The following is a 7,655-nucleotide window of genomic DNA, read 5'->3' on the forward strand; positions in this document are numbered from 1 at the left end:
TCCTCTCTGATCGCCGAGCCATCCACTCCTCCCGCGCCACGTCTACCTCCCCATGCACTACCGGTTGCACCACCACACAACTCTCACACCATGGCCACCCATGCCAAACACGGCTATTGCATGCCCAAGCGCTTATTTCTTACCACTAACACCTCCAGCCCCATATCACCTCTCCCATCCTCCTACAAATCTGCCCTCAAAGACCCTAAATTGAAACAAGCTATGCTAGATGAGTATTATGCTTTAATGAACAACTTCACTTGGTCTTTGGTGCCCAAAACCTGCACGTGTCAATGTTGTCACGGGCAAATGGATATATCGCCACAAGCTTAACACCGATGGTACCTTGGCTCGCTACAAAGCTCGGTGGGTTGTTCGTGGTTTCACCCAACAAGAGGGTGTTGATTATGGGGAAACCTTCAGTCCCGTCGTGAAGCCCGCAACCATCCGTGTGGTGTTGAGCATCACCACCTCTCACTCTTGGCCAATTCACCAACTCAATGTCAACAACACATTCTTCCATGGTGACCTCAAGGAAACGGTGTACTGTTCTCAACCGTCCGGTTTTGTGGACTCCTCCAAACCGGATCATGTGTGCCTCCTTCGTAAGTCTCTATACGGTTTGAAACAGGCTCCTCGCACTTGGTTTCTTTGCTTTCAAGCATTCCTTTTATCCCTTGGTTTTCATGCATCCAAGAGTGACTCTTCTCTCTTCATTTTGCACCATGGCACATCCATTGCATACTTGCTTGTTTATGTTGATGATATCATCCTCACCGCAAATTCCCCACGCACTCTTACCACCATCATCAACTCTCTAAAGTCGGAATTTTCTATGACTGACTTGGGTGCTCTTCAACATTTCTTGGGTGTCAATGTCACCCCCAACCATATGGGTCTCTTTCTTTGCCAGCAGCAATACACTCTTGAAATCCTTGAGCGTGCTCAGATGCTCAATTGCAAACCTGTTCCTACACCCATTGACACTAGCTCTAAAGTGTCCTCCCATGATGGTCACCTCCTCTCCAACCCCACAAAGTATCACAGTCTTGCTGGCGCCCTTCAATACCTAACACTCACACGCTCTGACATAGCATATGCCGTTCAACAAGTTTTCCTTTTTATGCATGCTCCCCTGACACACATATGCAGCTTGTTAAACGCATCCTACGGTATCTCAAGGGCACTTCTCACTTCGACGTTCAGTTCTATAAGTCCTCCTCGATGGATCTTGTTGCTTATACGGATGCAGATTGGGTCGGGTGTCCCGACACCCGCAAGTCTACCTCGGGGTTTTGTGTATTTCTCGGTGCCAATCTCATCTCCTGGTCCTCCAAGAGGTAGCCTACCATCTCTCGTTCTAGCGCTGAAGCTGAGTACAGGGGTGTTGCAAATTGTGTGGCGGAATCAGGTTGGCTCCGCCAGTTACTCCATGAGCTTCGTCTCCCGCCATAGCGTGCCACTATTGTCTATTGTGACAACGTGAGTGCCTCATATCTTGCTTGCAACCCGGTTCAACATCAACGAACTAAACACATTAAGATTGATCTCCACTTTGTTCGTGACCGGGTCGCTCTTGGTGAAGCACGTGTTCTCCATGTTCCATCGAGCTCGCAGTTTGCAGATATCTTCACCAAAGGACGGGTCGCTCTTGGTGAAGCACGTGTTCTCCATGTTCCATCGAGCTCGCAGTTTGCAGATATCTTCACCAAAGGACTGCCGACTACCGTCTTCATCGATTTCAGATCCAGCCTAAACGTCCTTCCAAATGGTGTTCCGGCTGAGGGGGGTGTTAGAATGTATATACTACTTGTATCATTGTATGTACGTATGTACTTAGTCTAGCTGATCCACATTAGGAGGATCCAATCGCCCCACTCGCCCTGGCCTGCGTGTCTATTCTCTCGGGCTGTTAGTTGCTTTCTCAGGTGCATATAAGTTGTACATTGTAACAAATTCATTCAAGGAACAAGTTTAGTTTCCAACTGTAAGATGATCCTGTTGTTGCCATGCCTTTCATCTGTCTCTGGCATTTTCCAATGCTCTAATCTGTCGATGTTTACTATTGTTTGGATAACTAGCATGTGAGCGTTATCCATGTGTGTGGATATGTTCCTCTAGGGCCTTTAATGTGATTGTACGCGTGCTCATGTCTATTTTAGTTGATCCTTTGTACAGAGGACATACGATAAAAATGGATGTGTGTTCGTGTGGTTCTCAGCTGCACATGTGAATAATCTAGTCTGAAATCGATCAGCCATATGCCGTGCGTATTCTTGCCGGAGACCAATTAGTTGTGTCGTGCGGGTTCTTGCCGGAATTCAATCAGCTTCTTTGTGCGTGTTCTTATCAAAAATATATCAATTGTTTTTGTCTTTGGTCATGCATTTGATAGATTCATGGGCGTAGGATTATTATTTTGCGTCGATAGACTCTTAACACATTGCTTATGCTAAAACGTGGGACATGTCTATTATGTGTACTACCTTCCAGCAAATCGCAGCCATACTTAAAAAAACATGACACGTGATATGGACTCTAGAGGTTTTTTTTATCACGTGCATAGCCGTATTAGAGATGGACACTTTTCTTTTGCATCGATGGAATTTTAACTCACCACTTTTTCTAAAACGTGAGAGATGAATCACAACTGTAGTTTTGACTTCTTTTTTTATTGTTATATCTGAACCGCTCGTTTTCTATCATTTTAAATATATGATAATAGATAGATTACACAAAAGCACAGCAGCAAGAGGGAAAAAAGGAAAGAGAAACGAGCTGGGACATATAAAAAAAACTCAAGAGGCGATCGACAACGAATCATCTGATAGGAACAAAAACCTAAGGCCGTCTCCAATGCTCATCCTCAAATCGCACGCAAACGTTCATACCGCGTTTTATGCCATCCAACACGTGTATCGGTCCTCCAAGAGGTTCACACATGTTTTTTTGTAAACCGAAGACAATTTAGAGAGGGTTTACAGACGTCCGGACAACACCCACACCTGCTTCTGTCATTCTGGCCACCCAAAACCCTCCTCACTCGTTCGCGTGCGTTCCTGCCCGACGTGAGCTGCCCACATTAATGTCGTTGTAGAATCGCCGCTTCACATTGGAACCGGCTTGGAGTGGACGCGGACGATGTCCTGGATTAAAGGGTGCTTACCATGTCGGTCTGTCGTCTATGGGTCGGGTCGATGATGCACCAATCATTGAAATAAGGGCTCCATAGTCTCTCGTCCTCGGTGTACTCAAGATGAAAATCTATGAAGATTTGGTGTATGCTTTAAGATATATTTGAATAGTTGGCATTATTAATAGCCTTATGATCATCACCCGCACTGGGACGCCCTTTAATTAATGTTGACTCATTTTCACTTGCTTTATCATCAATTTTTATATTAGTGGGCAATGATTCAATAGATGACACCTCAATCATTTTTATACCCTTATCACTACTATCATGAAAATCTGATGCAAACGCCTTTTCTAGAAATTCACGTCTAGATCTCATCCTCCCCGTTCCTTGTTTACTTTGGTCAATGGAGGCACATATGACTTTTAAAGATTTAGATAATTTACCCTTATTAGATGGCAAAACTTTGATTTCAACAATATCAACATCATACACAAGCCTATCCATATTTGTAGATATATCGTCAACTTTGCTCAATTATTCTTCAACCATATTATTGAAAACCTTTTGAGAATGGGAACTATGATGGGCACATCTAAACCTACTTTTTGGGAATTGATGCCTTTGGTCGAACGCATCGAGAGGAGACTAACGTGAACTGCAATTTCGCTATCTTATGGTGAGAGGGTGCAACTAATCAATTCTGCTCTATCTTCTCTACTTTCATTTTCTATGTTAGTTCTCAAACTGCCCCTCAAGTTAATTGAGATATTTGATCGTGCTAGAAGACACTGCCTATGGAGAAAATTGCAAACAGACATGCAAAAACACACTCACTTGCTGCCTAGGACTTGATATGCAGACCTAAACAAAAGGGTGGCCTTGGAATTATGGATTTAAAAATTCAAAACAAATCCCTTCTACTCAAATACATCCACAATTTCATGCATAAGAGAGATACTCCTTGGGTAATGGTGGGTTGGAATGCCTACCTTGACTCATCACCACCACATGCAGGATGAGTATGTGGTTCATTTTGGTGGCACAATTTTTCTCTCTTGTAGACATATACAAAGGAATAACCACTTGCATTCCAGCGGCAGGTGTGAGTGTGAAAACCAGCAGACCTCGGGGTAGGGGGTCTCGAGCTGTGGATCTCGAATCAGTGATAACAAGAACGGAAGAGACGATGTTTACCCAGGTTTGGGCCCTCTTGATGGAGGTAAAACCCTATGCCCTGCTCGTGTTTACATTGATGGATAAGTATCGAGTATGTAGTTGATCTACCTCAAGATCGAGAGATGTGTTCTAACCCTAGGGCTAGTTGAGTAATGTTGTGTTGGAGCCCCTCCACGGGCTAAACCCCACGGGGTATATACACGACGAGTAGGGTATCTAGGGTTACAAGGTCGGTATCCTACGGTAAAGGTGGCAGGAGAAGTCTTGGAGCATACATAAGCCTTCGGCAGATGCAGACTCGATCATGTTCCATCGTGCAATCTCTAAAGTCCATCTTGAGAGGGTGGAGGACTTCTCGGCCCAGCCCAAAGAGTCTGGGCCAGCTAGGTTAGGACCCCCTAGTCCATGACACCGTCACTAGCCCCCGAACTGGTCTTCTATGCCGAGGATGATTCCCTTGATGAAGATAACTTCGGGTGCAAAGTCATTGGCTTTTCAAACGAGTTCCCCTTCATGACTTCAAAATGCCCAAACCATCCTTAAAAAAGAATGGTGCCTTATAATAAGATCGAGCCGAGCTCTATTTTTGATCCAAACAGGTGGGTTCGCTTAGCCTCGAAGGCCGGTCGTGTAGGTGTGAACAATGTCGTTTACCCTGACAACTTTATCAAAGCGACACTCCCGAGGATAGGTTGAGCAGTTAGTGCCTTCCTCAAATCATGGACCGTGACATCCTTTCTACTAGCAAGTGCCATCAAGATGGAGACCGTTCCCGCTTTATGAGGGATATCATCAAGATTTTGCCCCCCATGTGGATAACGACATCTTTGTGGGAGTGGCGTTTTATCGGCACGGTAAGGGGGAGGCCTGGCCTTTCAACAACCTATAAGAGTGTAAAAGATACGACGTAAGTAATTACACTTTCATCTCTCCCCTTGCCTGCTGTTCCGTTGAGCTCCAGCGCTCACATACAATCTCGCCTCCATCAACTTGAGTCTCCACATCTAGCCATGGCTGATACCCTTGGAGGGCATTGGGGTGGTTCTATCGTGATGGACGACACCATTCTAGAGTTGTGCGAGGCCGGATACATCCCAACCAACAACGGTACCCCGAGCTCCTGGCGCCAACGAGCAAGTACCCACTCCCATGTCAGGGGAATGGGTAATATTTGTCCCCCACGTCATCCTAAGCTTGGGGTTCTCGCTGCACGCCTTCGTGTGCAAGAGATGTTCTACTACGGGATCGACTTCCACCATATGGCCCCGAACTCCATCCTCCACCTCGCCTCCTTTATTACAATATGTGAGGCCTTCCTCCGTTGTGCACCGCATTTCTGCCTCTGGCTGAACATCTTCGAAATCAAGCCGAAGTCTAACGGCACCGAGCTGGCAGAGTGTGGAGGAGCCATGGTCAACAAGAACGAAACGCTGACTCGTTCAAGGGCACCTTCATCGAAACAATGAAGGAGTGGCAGTGCGAGTGGTTTTACATCACCTAGCAGCTCGCGCCCAGCCAAGGCAAAGTCTCAGCCTTTTCAGTCGGGCCCCTCAAAAAGCTCAGCTCATGGAGGGAGAAGGGCATAACCTAGGGGAACCTCGAAGAGGTGGCTACCTTGATCAAGAAAATCAAGTGGTGGTCCACCAAGAGGAATCTCGAGCTCCCCGTCGTGATCAACGTCATGCTCAACTTCTGAATTCTCCCTCTTCAACTCTGAGCCAAGACGATGTGGGAGCACAAATTCGGGGACGCGGGGTGTCGTGGGAATGATCAAGACAATAATACCAGGGGTACGAATGAGGGCGGAGCCTAGCTAGGGCGCAATGGATACGCTCGGATGTACGAGTTCAGGCTCCACTCGAGAGTGGTAGCAACCCTGCGTCTGGAGTCTCATGGGGGCTCGTGTGTGCTTGTAGAATATGTGATAGTACAGAATGTTGAACCCTTGGTCACGAGCCCGGGGGTGGCTTATATAGAGTGTGTCACGACCAGTCGGATATCATTACAAGGGTGAGTAAATGCTAATAACTACGGGAGTTACTAGTAATGGCAACCCTAACATCAGCGTTACTGGTAACACACATTTTCACTGCACTTTGTGTGATTCTTTAAGTTTGTAGTTGTTCCAGTCCCTTCGTTGCCCATGCCATACTGCAGTCCGAGTGTAGAGGGACATCTGACTGATACGAGATGGTCCGAGTGACCCCATGTGGGCTGAGTGAAGGTACACTTGTCCGAGTGAAGTCAAGACTGCACAGGTGGCTTTTGGGAGGCTGATGTCCATGTAGGGTCTTGGGAAGGCCTAGGGATGCAGGTCCGTAGGACTATCCCTAATGCACAACCCCGTATGTAGCCCTCGAATCAGTTGAGATTTTACTAGCCGAGTGGAAGGCACTCGCTTGTGCCCTCGGTGTCTCAGGGACGCCGAGGTTATGGCTTGGGGCTACGTCACTCGGGCTCTCAGTAAACCTCAGCGGATTCAAGAGTGAAAGATTTCGAGTGCTGGAGCATGTCGGTATGCTTCCATTCGGTAACAATTGAATACCTTTTGAAAAGGCAAATTCAACGACACGGACGATCACGAGCTCGGGGCTCCGATTGTCCAATCGGTGAGGTAGGATGGGTCCCACTCGCGCTATGGTGCGGGCAATCTGATTGCCTTCTTGTGTTGTTTGAATGCTTGTGGTCTCATGGAAGGACGAACGGTAGGGTATTCGGCTCACCTCATTATGCGCCACGGATACAGAGTCCATTCGGGTCATCAGTGGGAGCGGATTCTCCACGATATTTTGAATCGATGGAGTGCGCTGGGGAAGCGGAATCAGCTACAACATGGGAAGTGGAAGTATTGGAGGGACACCTCGATTTCCGCACTTGAAACGTCGTTGGCATGCTATAGGAACGTTGTCACCTCGATCTTGTAGATCTTCCTCGTGATGAAGGAATACTCTATGGGGCATCTTCCTGTAGTGTATAAATTGGCTGAGGTAGCGGGGTAGAGGAACCACGTCACCAGATCTGAGTTGCTCTCATTCCCTCTCTTGAACCTTGCGGTTGCCACCTGCGTCGTTTCCCCACCTCACCCGACCCACCGTGCAGCATGGTGAAAGGCACGACTGTGAAAGCCGAGCGGGCCAAGAAGGGTTCGCGTGATTCTTCTTCGAGTGCCGGGACGCTTCCACCAGGCTGGATTCAGGGCGACTCGATGTCGTCCCGAGTCTCCATGGAGCGTATGCTAGACCTGGAGAGCGAAGGCCTGGTGGTTCTGGGCAGTTGGCGGTTGCCGGATGAAGGCGAGCTAGAGCCTTCACTGAGGGGTCACGAGCGGGTGCTCCTGGTC

Source organism: Hordeum vulgare, chromosome 5H (genome assembly GCF_904849725.1).
Source record: "Hordeum vulgare subsp. vulgare chromosome 5H, MorexV3_pseudomolecules_assembly, whole genome shotgun sequence".
Taxonomy (NCBI): domain Eukaryota; kingdom Viridiplantae; phylum Streptophyta; class Magnoliopsida; order Poales; family Poaceae; genus Hordeum; species Hordeum vulgare.